The sequence below is a fragment of the Nerophis ophidion genome, linkage group LG15 (genome assembly GCF_033978795.1).
Source record: "Nerophis ophidion isolate RoL-2023_Sa linkage group LG15, RoL_Noph_v1.0, whole genome shotgun sequence".
Classification (NCBI taxonomy): domain Eukaryota; kingdom Metazoa; phylum Chordata; class Actinopteri; order Syngnathiformes; family Syngnathidae; genus Nerophis; species Nerophis ophidion.
This window is the reverse complement of record NC_084625.1, coordinates 638,969-651,978: the sequence shown is the minus strand read 5'-3', so window position 1 is coordinate 651,978 and position 13,010 is coordinate 638,969. Positions and strand designations below refer to the sequence as shown.

General features: G+C 35.9%; 1 protein-coding gene across 2 annotated transcripts in view; it reads right to left on the bottom strand.

Moving 5' to 3' along the window:
- The window catches only part of wasf3b (WASP family member 3b), a 37,809-nt gene extending 29,626 nt beyond the window's left edge, over positions 1-8,183 (bottom strand). For both annotated transcript variants that reach the window (XM_061921174.1, XM_061921175.1), the window contains exon 1: positions 8,083-8,183. The gene's annotated coding sequence lies outside the window, so the exon portion shown is untranslated. The remainder of the gene's footprint in view (positions 1-8,082) is intronic.
- Positions 8,184-13,010: the final 4,827 nt, after the last annotated feature.

The window sequence follows — 13,010 nt, the reverse complement described above, 5'->3', positions numbered from 1 at the left end:
TCACAATTACAACCGGCCCACGGAAGGCAGCCATAACTTCCATGTGGCCCTCAGAAGGCAGCCATAACTTCCATGTGGCCCTCAGAAGGCAGCCATAACTTCCATGTGGCCCTCGGAAGGCAGCCATAACTTCCATGTGGCCCTCGGAAGGCAGCCATAACTTCCATGTGGCCCTCAGAAGGCAGCCATAACTTCCATGTGGCCCTCAGAAGGCAGCCATAACTTCCATGTGGCCCTCAGAAGGCAGCCATAACTTCCATGTGGCCCTCGGAAGGCAGCCATAACTTCCATGTGGCCCTCGGAAGGCAGCCATAACTTCCATGTGGCCCTCAGAAGGCAGCCATAACTTCCATGTGGCCCTCAGAAGGCAGCCATAACTTCCATGTGGCCCTCGGAAGGCAGCCATAACTTCCATGTGGCCCTCCCTGACTAGCACTTTGACATCCTGTAATAATAACTGCTGACTAACTGGATGAAAAATGATGTTAACGAGATGTGTGAATGCTGCACTGCTGGAGCTGAAGTGAAATGCTGACAGAATGTAGTATGAATGGAAGAATAGTTGCAAAGTTGGAATGCTTTCAATAGCTTGAAGGGTTTGAATTTCCAGGAAAAACGGATTTAGGTTTGGAACTTAGGAAAGTGTTAATGTGAATGTCCAGGCTGAGTGGAATGTGTTGATGTTGGAATGCTGGCAGTTGCTTGAAAAATGTGGCAATTGTGCCATTTGGAAAAATGTCCCATTCATTTCAATGGGAACTTCCTGGAACTTTGGAAATTCAGGAGAAGAGGAAATTGTTGCGAAAATATCAAAAAAATATCCATCCATCCATTTTCTACCGCTTATTCCCTTTCGGGGTCACGGGGGGCGCTGGCGCCTATCTCAGCTACAATCGGGCGGAAGGCGGGGTACACCCTGGACAAGTCGCCACCTCATCACAGGGCCAACACAGATAGACAGACAACATTCACACACTAGGGACCATTTAGTGTTGCCAATCAACCTATCCCCAGGTGCATGTCTTTGGAGGTGGGAGGGGCCTATCCCCAGGTGCATGTCTTTGGAGGTGGGAGGGGCCTATCCCCAGGTGCATGTCTGGAAGTGGGAGGGGCCTATCCCCAGGTGCATGTCTTTGGAAGTGGGAGGGGCCTATCCCCAGGTGCATGTCTTTGGAAGTGGGAGGGGCCTATCCCCAGGTGCATGTCTTTGGAAGTGGGAGGGGCCTATCCCCAGGTGCATGTCTGGAAGTGGGAGGGGCCTATCCCCAGGTGCATGTCTTTGGAAGTGGGAGGAAGCCGGAGTACCCGGAGGGAACCCACGCATTCACGGGGAGAACATGCAAACTCCACACAGAAAGATCCCGAGCCTGGATTTGAACCCAGGACTGCAGGAACTTTGTATTGTGAGGCAGACGCACTAACCCCTCTGCCACCGTGAAGCCCCTCAAAAAAATATGAATGTTCTCAATGGTTGGGGTTGGAATTAGCAACATTTTGAATTGACAAATAGTAGAATGGAATTCCTGGAATGTCCAGGATTTTTTCAGTTTAAAAAGGAAACATAAGTTTTTGTCCTGATTAAGAAGAATGTTTGGATGGTGGAACAGTTGAAAAATGTGGAAGGAGTATCCATCCATCCATCCATTTTCTACCGCTTATTCCCTTTCGGGGTCGCGGGGGGCGCTGGCGCCTATCTCAGCTACAATCGGGCGGAAGGCAGGGTACACCCTGGACAAGTCGCCACCTCATCGCAGGGCCAACACAGATAGACAGACAACATTCACACTCACATTCACACACTAGGGCCAATTTAGTGTTGCCAATCAACCTATCCCCAGGTGCATGTCTTTGGAAGTGGGAGGAAGCCGGAGTACCCGGAGGGAACCCACGCATTCACGGGGAGAACATGCAAACTCCACACAGAAAGATCCCGAGCCTGGATTTGAACCCAGGACTGCAGGAACTTCGTATTGTGAGGCAGACGCACTAACCCCTCTGCCACCGTGGAAGGAGTAGTCCACAGAAAAAAGGGTGAAAATAGAGTTTAAAAAATGGGAATTCCTGCAATTAGTTGGAACTTGGAAAAATGATCGTTTGATGAGTGGAATGAATATGTTGAAGGTGGAATGCTTTGAATCTGGATAATAATAATAATAATGATAATGATAATAATAATAATAATAATAATGATAATGATTAATTGAGACTTGTATTAGTAGATTGCACAGTACAGTACATATTCCCTACAATTGACCACTAAATGCTAACAATAAGTTTTTCAACTTGTTTAAGTCGGCGTCCACCTTCATCAGTTCATGGTAATGATAAGAAGAAGAAGATTGGTGTAAAAAACCATATGTGTGATGGAACATTCACACAATAATAATAATAATAATAAATAGAAAAATGTTGGTGTGTAAAACCATATGTGTGATGGAACATTCACACAATAATAGTAATAATAATAAATAGAAGAATGTTGGTGTATAAAATAATATGTGTGATGGAACATTCACACAATAATAATAATAATAATAAATAGAAGAATGTTGGTGTATAAAATAATATGTGTGATGGAACATTCACACAATAATAATAATAAGCTGGTAGGACGTGGTGGGAGTGGAGCTGGACTCTCTGGCGCTGGTGTCAGAGAGGAGAAGTCTATCAAAACTCCTGGTCATCATGGACAACACCCCCCACCCCCCCACTACACTCCCACCTTGCAGAGAGAATGAGCACCTTCAGTGGAAGACTCACACTCCCACAACCATCAGACTGCATAATTCATATGTTCATATGTTCCTTCTTGACTGCACTTAAATGTACAATATATTTGCCACCGTGAAGCCCAATAATAATAATAATAATAATAATAATAATAGTAATGATAATAATAATAGAAGAATGTTAGTGTATAAAACCATATGTGTGATGGAACATTCACACAATAATAATGATAATAATAATAATGATAATAATAAATACAACAATGTTGGTGTATAAAACCATATGTGTGATGGAACATTCACACAATAATAATGATAATAATAATAATGATAATAATAATAGAAGAATGTTAGTGTATAAAACCATATGTGTGATGGAACATTCACACAATAATAATAATAATACATAAAATAATGTTTGTGTATAAAATCATATGTATGATGGCATATTCACACAATAATAGTAATAATAATAATAAATAGAAGAATGTTTGTTTTCAAAACCATATGTGTGATGAACATTCACACAATAATAATGATAATAATACATAGAAGAATGTTGGTGTATAAACCCATATGTGTGATGAAACATTCACACAATAATAATAATAATAATAATAAATACAACAATGTTGGTGTATAAAACCATATGTGTGATGGAACATTCACACAATAATAATGATAATAATAAATACAACAATGTTGGTGTATAAAACCATATGTGTGATGGAACATTCACACAATAATAATGATAATAATAATAATGATAATAATAATAGAAGAATGTTAGTGTATAAAACCATATGTGTGATGGAACATTCACACAATAATAATAATAATAATACATAAAATAATGTTTGTGTATAAAATCATATGTATGATGGCATATTCACACAATAATAGTAATAATAATAATAAATAGAAGAATGTTTGTTTTCAAAACCATATGTGTGATGAACATTCACACAATAATAATGATAATAATACATAGAAGAATGTTGGTGTATGAACCCATATGTGTGATGAAACATTCACACAATAATAATAATAATAATAAATAGAAGAATGTTGGTGTATAGAACTACATGTGTGATGGAACATTCACCCAATAATAATAATAATAATGATAATAATAAATACAACAATGTTGGTGTATAAAACCATATGTGTGATGGAACATTCACACAATAATAATGATAATAATAATAATGATAATAATAAATACAACAATGTTGGTGTATAAAACCATATGTGTGATGGAACATTCACACAATAATAATGATAATAATAATAATGATAATAATAAATACAACAATGTTGGTGTATAAAACCATATGTGTGATGGAACATTCACACAATAATAATGATAATAATAATAATGATAATAATAATAGAAGAATGTTAGTGTATAAAACCATATGTGTGATGGAACATTCACACAATAATAATAATAATAATAATACATAAAATAATGTTTGTGTATAAAATCATATGTATGATGGCATATTCACACAATAATAGTAATAATAATAATAATAAATAGAAGAATGTTTGTTTTCAAAACCATATGTGTGATGAACATTCACACAATAATAATGATAATAATACATAGAAGAATGTTGGTGTATAAACCCATATGTGTGATGAAACATTCACACAATAATAATAATAATAATAATAAATAGAAGAATGTTGGTGTATAAAACCATATGTGTGATGGAACATTCACACAATAATAATGATAATAATAATAATGATAATAATAAATAGAACAATGTTGGTGTATAAAACCATATGTGTGATGGAACATTCACACAATAATAATGATAATAATAATAATGATAATAATAAATAGAACAATGTTGGTGTATAAAACCATATGTGTGATGGAACATTCACACAAGAATAATAATAATAATATTAAATAGAAGAATGTTGGTGTATAAAACCATATGTATGATGGAACATTCACACAATAATCATAATAATAATAATAACAATAATGAATAGAAGAATGTTGGTGTATAAAACCATATGTGCGATGGAACATTCACACAAGAATAATAATAATAATATTAAATAGAAGAATGTTGGTGTATAAAACCATATGTGTGATGGAACATTCACACAATAATAATAATAATATTAAATAGAAGAATGTTGGTGTGTAAAACCATATGTGTGATGGAACATTCACACAATAATAATAATAATAAAAATAATAAATAGAAGAATGTTGGTGTATAAAACCATATGTGTGATGGAACATTCACACAATAATAATAATAATAATAAAAACAACAATAATAATAAATAGAAGAATGTTGGTGTATACAACCATGTGTGTGATGGAACATTCACACAATAATAATAATTTAAAAATAATAATAATAATAACAACAAATAAACCATATGTATGATGGAACATTCACACAATGATAATAATAATAATAATAATAAAAACAACAATAATAATAAATAGAAGAATGTTGGTGTATAAAACCATATGTATGATGGAACATTCACACAATAATAATAATAATAATAATAAAAACAACAATAATAATAAATAGAAGAATGTTGGTGTATACAACCATGTGTGTGATGGAACATTCACACAATAATAATAATTTAAAAATAATAATAATAATAACAACAAATAAAAGAATGTTGGTGTATAAAACCATGTGTGTGATGGAACATTCACACCATAATAATAATAATAATAATAAATAGAAGAATGTTGGTGTATAAAATCATATGTGTGATGGAACATTCACACAATAATAATAATAATAATAAATAGAAGAATGTTGGTGTATAAAATCACATGTGTGATGGAACATTCACACAATAATAATAATAATAATAAATAGAAGAATGTTGGTGTATAAAATCATATGTGTGATGGAACATTCACACAATAATAATAATAATAATAAATAGAAGAATGTTGGTGTATAAAATCACATGTGTGATGGAACATTCACACAATAATAACAATAATAATAATAATAAATGGAAAAAATGTTGGTGTATAAAATCATATGTGTGATGGAACATTCACACAATAATAATAATAATAAAGAGAAGAATGTTGGTGTATAAAATCATATGTGTGATGGAACATTCACACAATAAAGTTGTGTGTGTTGTACTGAAGTCATGTTGTTGTATTTGATGAAGTGCAATGACAACAAAGTTGTTCTATAATCTCACTACTGTAGTCACATGAACATCATGCCTTTATACTGACTTTCACACACACACACACACACACACACACACACACACACACACACACACACACACACACACACACACTCACACTCACACTCACACTCACACTCACACTCACACTCACACTCTCTCTCTCTCTAATGGCAGCCACGATCAATCCGCACCGCTGCTTCCCGCATGTGATGTAGTGATGTAGTGATGTAGTGATGTAGTGATGTAGTGATGTTGTGATGTAGTGATGTAGTGATGTAGTGATGTAGTGATGTTGTGATGTAGTGATGTAGTGATGTAGTGATGTAGTGATGTTGTGATGTTGTGATGTTGTGATGTTGTGATGTAGTGATGTAGTGATGTTGTGATGTAGTGATGTAGTGATGTAGTGATGTAGTGATGTTGTGATGTTGTGATGTAGTGATGTAGTGATGTTGTGATGTTGTGATGTTGTGATGTTGTGATGTAGTGATGTTGTGATGTTGTGATGTTGTGATGTAGTGATGTAGTGATGTAGTGATGTTGTGATGTTGTGATGTAGTGATGTTGTGATGTTGTGATGTAGTGATGTAGTGATGTAGTGATGTTGTGATGTTGTGATGTTGTGATGTTGTGATGTTGTGATGTTGTGATGTAGTGATGTAGTGATGTAGTGATGTTGTGATGTAGTGATGTAGTGATGTAGTGATGTAGTGATGTAGTGATGTTGTGATGTTGTGATGTTGTGATGTAGTGATGTAGTGATGTTGTGATGTAGTGATGTTGTGATGTTGTGATGTAGTGATGTAGTGATGTAGTGATGTTGTGATGTAGTGATGTAGTGATGTTGTGATGTAGTGATGTAGTGATGTAGTGATGTAGTGATGTTGTGATGTTGTGATGTTGTGATGTTGTGATGTTGTGATGTAGTGATGTAGTGATGTTGTGATGTTGTGATGTTGTGATGTAGTGATGTTGTGATGTTGTGATGTAGTGATGTTGTGATGTTGTGATGTTGTGATGTAGTGATGTTGTGATGTTGTGATGTAGTGATGTAGTGATGTTGTGATGTAGTGATGTAGTGATGTAGTGATGTAGTGATGTTGTGATGTTGTGATGTTGTGATGTAGTGATGTAGTGATGTTGTGATGTTGTGATGTTGTGATGTAGTGATGTTGTGATGTTGTGATGTTGTGATGTAGTGATGTAGTGAAGTAGTGACCCACATCAGTACATCACTCCCCTCATCCATGCACCAGGAAGTATTGGGCACCTTATTTCATTAACATAACAAAGATCCTCTAAATGACAGGAGCACTCTGCTCTTTTTACTAATAGTCAAAGATCCTCTAAATGACAGGAGCACTCTGCTCTTTTTACTAATAGTCAAAGATCCTCTAAATGACAGGAGCACTCTGCTCTTTTTACTAATAGTCAAAGATCCTCTAAATGACAGGAGCACTCTGCTTTTTTTTTTTTTTCTTTGTCATGAAAAATGGAGGTTTTTGTGGTTGGTGCACTAATTGTAAGTGTATATTGTGTTTTTTATGTTGATTTTATAAAAATAAAAAAAATAAAAAAATATATATATATATAATTTTTTTTTAAATTGTTTTTTTAATAAAAGATTCTTCCGCGGCCCGGTGCTGGGCCGCAGCCCAGTGGTTGGGGACCACTGCTCTATGTGACAGGAGCACTCTGCTGTTTTTACTAAGAGTCAAAGATCCTCTGTGTGACATTATTTAAAAAATGTTCTTTGCTCCAAAGTTTTGGAGCGGAAGTCGGGAGCCGCTCATGGCGAAGCTGGAGTGACGTCATCCCCGGGCGGGACTAAGCCCGCGGGCCGCCCTTTGAAGACAAGTCGCCTCCTATCTGGGCGTTAAAGAGCAGGTGTGTGCGGCAAAGACAAATGTGAGGAGTGAAGAAGTAGAGAGATACAAATGTGAGGAATGAAAAGGCGCAGAGAGATAAAAATGTAGCATTTGAAGGCTAACATGTTAGCATGTTTCATCATTCGCCGGTTAGCTGGAGCTTCGCCCAATGGGCGACTTCTTAAAGGCAATATGAGCAAATATTCCCAGGCGTTGGAGTAGTTTCAGCAAGTGTTTGAGAATGAAGAGTAATGAAGAAAATGAAATCTCACCGTAGTTGGAATATGTCAGAAATGTGCTCCGTTATTAGCGCCACCATCAGCCGGAATGTCCTCTCCTCTCAGCCAGCAGACACGCCCACTTGTCTTATCCGCCAATCACACGCCTGACACTTGACGGGCACCCACAGGAGCCAATCAGGTTGGGAGGAGTGAATGCAGGCAGCAGGGGCGCGCGTGTTGGGAGATTAGTTTTTTTTTTTTTTTAAATACAAGGAAATTGTGAGTGACGTCAGAAGGGCCATCCATCCATCCATCCATCCATCCATCCATCCATCCATCCATCCATCTTCCTCCGCTTATCCGAGGTCAGGTCGCGGGGGCAGCAGCCTAAGCAGGGAAGCCCAGACTTCTTTCTCCCCAGCCACTTTGTCCAGCTCTTCCCGGGGGATCCCGATGTGTTCCCAGGCCAGCCGGGAGACATAGTCTTCCCAACGTGTCCTGGGTCTTCCCCGTGGCCTCCTACCAGCTGGACGTGCCCTAAACACCTCCCTAGGGAGGCGTTCGGGCGGCATCCTGACCAGATGGCCAGACCACCTCATCTGGCTCCTCTCCATGTGGAGGAGCAGCGGCTTTACTTTGAGTTCCTCCCGGATGGCAGAGCTTCTCACCCTATCTCTAAGGGAGAGACCCAAACTCATTTGGGCCGCTTGTACCCGTGATCTTGTCCTTTCACTCATAGTCAGAAGTGAGCGTTTTATATTCAGCCGTGTTTTGGTGAGAGCAGCAAGATGTTGGACAGATGTTGGAGAAGCCTTCGAATGGTGTGAAGATGACTTCCATCCACTTTCTACCGCTTGTCCCTTGCTTTCAACTGCCTACAATTTGTATCATCCATTTTCCTCATCAGGGTCACCATCGGCCTATTTGTGGCTCTTATGTCAATATAACACTCATATTATAAGACTTTTAAAGTCATTTTGATAGTAGGCTAATATAGACACTTTCATCATGTGTTGTCTTCATTATAACACTCATATAATAAGACTTTTATAGTCATTTTGATAGTAGGCTAATATAGACACTTTCATCATGTGTTGTCTTCATTATAACACTCATATAATAAGACTTTTATAGTCATTTTGATAGTAGGCTAATATAGACACTTTCATCATGTGTTGTCTTCATTATAACACTTATGTAAGACTTTTAAGTCATTTTGATAGTAGGCTAATATAGACACTTTCATCTTGTGTTGTCTTCATTATAACACTTATGTAAGACTTTTAAGTCATTTTGATAGTAGGCTAATATAGACACTTTCATCTTGTGTTGTCTTCATTATAACACTTATGTAAGACTTTTAAGTAATTTTGATAGTAGGCTAATATAGACACTTTCATCATGTGTTGTCTTCATTATAACACTCATATAATAAGACTTTTATAGTCATTTTGATAGTAGGCTAATATAGACACTTACATCATGTGTTGTCTTCATTATAACACTTATGTAAGACTTTTAAGTCATTTTGATAGTAGGCTAATATAGACACTTTCATCATGTGTTGTCTTCATTATAACACTTATGTAAGACTTTTAAGTCATTTTGATAGTAGGCTAATATAGACACTTTCATCATGTGTTGTCTTCATTATAACACTTATGTAAGACTTTTAAGTCATTTTGATAGTAGGCTAATATAGACACTTTCATCATGTGTTGTCTTCATTATAACACTTATGTAAGACTTTGAAAGTCATTTTGATAGTAGGCTAATATAGACACTTTCATCATGTGTTGTCTTCATTATAACACTTATGTAAGACTTTTAAGTCATTTTGATAGTAGGCTAATATAGACACTTACGTCATGTGTTGTCTTCATTATAACACTTATGTAAGACTTTTAAGTCATTTTAATAGTAGGCTAATATAGACACTTTCATCATGTGTTGTCTTCATTATAACACTTAAGTAAGACTTTTAAGTCATTTTGATAGTAGGCTAATATAGACACATCATGTGTTGTCTTCATTATAACACTTATGTAAGACTTTTAAGTCATTTTGATAGTAGGCTAATATAGACACTTACGTCATGTGTTGTCTTCATTATAACACTTATGTAAGACTTTTAAGTCATTTTAATAGTAGGCTAATATAGACACTTTCATCATGTGTTGTCTTCATTATAACACTTATGTAAGACTTTGAAAGTCATTTTGATAGTAGGCTAATATAGACACTTTCATCATGTGTTGTCTTCATTATAACACTTATGTAAGACTTTTAAGTCATTTTAATAGTAGGCTAATATAGACACTTTCATCTTGTGTTGTCTTCATTATAACACTTATGTAAGACTTTTAAGTCATTTTGATAGTAGGCTAATATAGACACTTTCATCATGTGTTGTCTTCATTATAACACTCATATAATAAGACTTTTATAGTCATTTTGATAGTAGGCTAATATAGACACTTACATCATGTGTTGTCTTCATTATAACACTCATATAATAAGACTTTTATAGTCATTTTGATAGTAGGCTAATATAGACACTTTCATCATGTGTTGTCTTCATTATAACACTTATGTAAGACTTTTAAGTCATTTTGATAGTAGGCTAATATAGACACTTTCATCATGTGTTGTCTTCATTATAACACTTATGTAAGACTTTGAAAGTCATTTTGATAGTAGGCTAATATAGACACTTTCATCATGTGTTGTCTTCATTATAACACTTATGTAAGACTTTTAAGTCATTTTGATAGTAGGCTAATATAGACACTTACGTCATGTGTTGTCTTCATTATAACACTTATGTAAGACTTTTAAGTCATTTTAATAGTAGGCTAATATAGACACTTTCATCATGTGTTGTCTTCATTATAACACTTAAGTAAGACTTTTAAGTCATTTTGATAGTAGGCTAATATAGACACATCATGTGTTGTCTTCATTATAACACTTATGTAAGACTTTTAAGTCATTTTGATAGTAGGCTAATATAGACACTTACGTCATGTGTTGTCTTCATTATAACACTTATATAAGACTTTTAAGTCATTTTAATAGTAGGCTAATATAGACACTTTCATCATGTGTTGTCTTCATTATAACACTTATGTAAGACTTTGAAAGTCATTTTGATAGTAGGCTAATATAGACACTTTCATCATGTGTTGTCTTCATTATAACACTTATGTAAGACTTTTAAGTCATTTTGATAGTAGGCTAATATAGACACTTACGTCATGTGTTGTCTTCATTATAACACTTATGTAAGACTTTTAAGTCATTTTAATAGTAGGCTAATATAGACACTTTCATCATGTGTTGTCTTCATTATAACACTTAAGTAAGACTTTTACGTCATTTTGATAGTAGGCTAATATATCTTTGTGGCTCATACGTCGACAAACAACACCCGTGAAGAGTTGACAGTCTTCAATGATCCTAATGTTTTGGGAGAAAACCCACAGAACTGTGGCCTGTGAGTCTGAGGCGCTCACTTATGGGAAAAAACATAATTCTTAAAGGAGCCATATGTAATAATTTGATGTCAAGTTATCATGTAATGATATGTCATTAATAAATCATCTTTTCAAATACCTCTATCACTGATAACAGTAGATCATATGATCATTTCCAAAGTAGATTTACAGCCCTGAAACATTGTTATTGTTGTTGTTTCGATGCCCCGCCCTCCACACTTGGACCAATTAGAAAGTCTGAGTGTGTCACATCCATCTTGGTATGGCTCCTGCCACTGGTAAAGTTACTAAACATGTCAGAACTTAGTCCATTTAAAAGTTACCTTTCTGAACTTATTCAAGACAAAGCCAGGAACTAAACCAGGATTTGTATCTTTAAAAGATGGAGACCATTTTTTCATCTGACATCAAACTTGCTCATTTCCTCCTTGATAGGGAAGTCACTTTTCTTATGACTTGTAATAAATGTACATTTGGTATGTCAACTATATTGTCAATACACTTTATGACCTTGTCTAACAAACTATCTCCTTCTCTATATGTGTAGTGTCAGTGCCTATTTCCTTCTCTACATGTGTAGTGTCAGTGCCTATTTCCTTCTCTACATGTGTAGTGTCAGTGCCTATTTCCTTCTCTATATGTGTAGTGTCAGTGCCTATTTCCTTCTCTACATGTGTAGTGTCAGTGCCTATTTCCTTCTCTATATGTGTAGTGTCAGTGCCTATCTCCTTCTCTATACGTGTAGTGTCAGTGCCTATTTCCTTCTCTATATGTGTAGTGTCAGTGCCTATTTCCTTCTCTATATGTGTAGTGTCAGTGCCTATTTCCTTCTCTACATGTGTAGTGTCAGTGCCTATTTCCTTCTCTATATGTGTAGTGTCAGTGCCTATTTCCTTCTCTATATGTGTAGTGTCAGTGCCTATTTCCTTCTCTACATGTGTAGTGTCAGTGCCTATTTCCTTCTCTATATGTGTAGTGTCAGTGCCTATTTCCTTCTCTATATGTGTAGTGTCAGTGCCTATTTCCTTCTCTATATGTGTAGTGTCAGTGCCTATTTCCTTCTCTATATGTGTAGTGTCAGTGCCTATTTCCTTCTCTATATGTGTAGTGTCAGTGCCTATTTCCTTCTCTATATGTGTAGTGTCAGTGCCTATTTCCTTCTCTATATGTGTAGTGTCAGTGCCTATTTCCTTCTCAGTGCCTACTATATGTGTAGTGTCAGTGCCTATTTCCTTCTCTACATGTGTAGTGTCAGTGCCTATTTCCTTCTCTATATGTGTAGTGTCAGTGCCTATTTCCTTCTCTATACGTGTGGTGTCAGTGCCTATTTCCTTCTCTATACGTGTGGTGTCAAAGCTCTTTATTTATGGCTCCTTTGAAGCTCGGATGGCAGACCTATCTGTCCTGGATGGACTTAGTAACCATCTTGCAGGAAGTAGGACTGGTGATTAGAAGTTCCTTGGAGTAAGATTGGTACCTGGC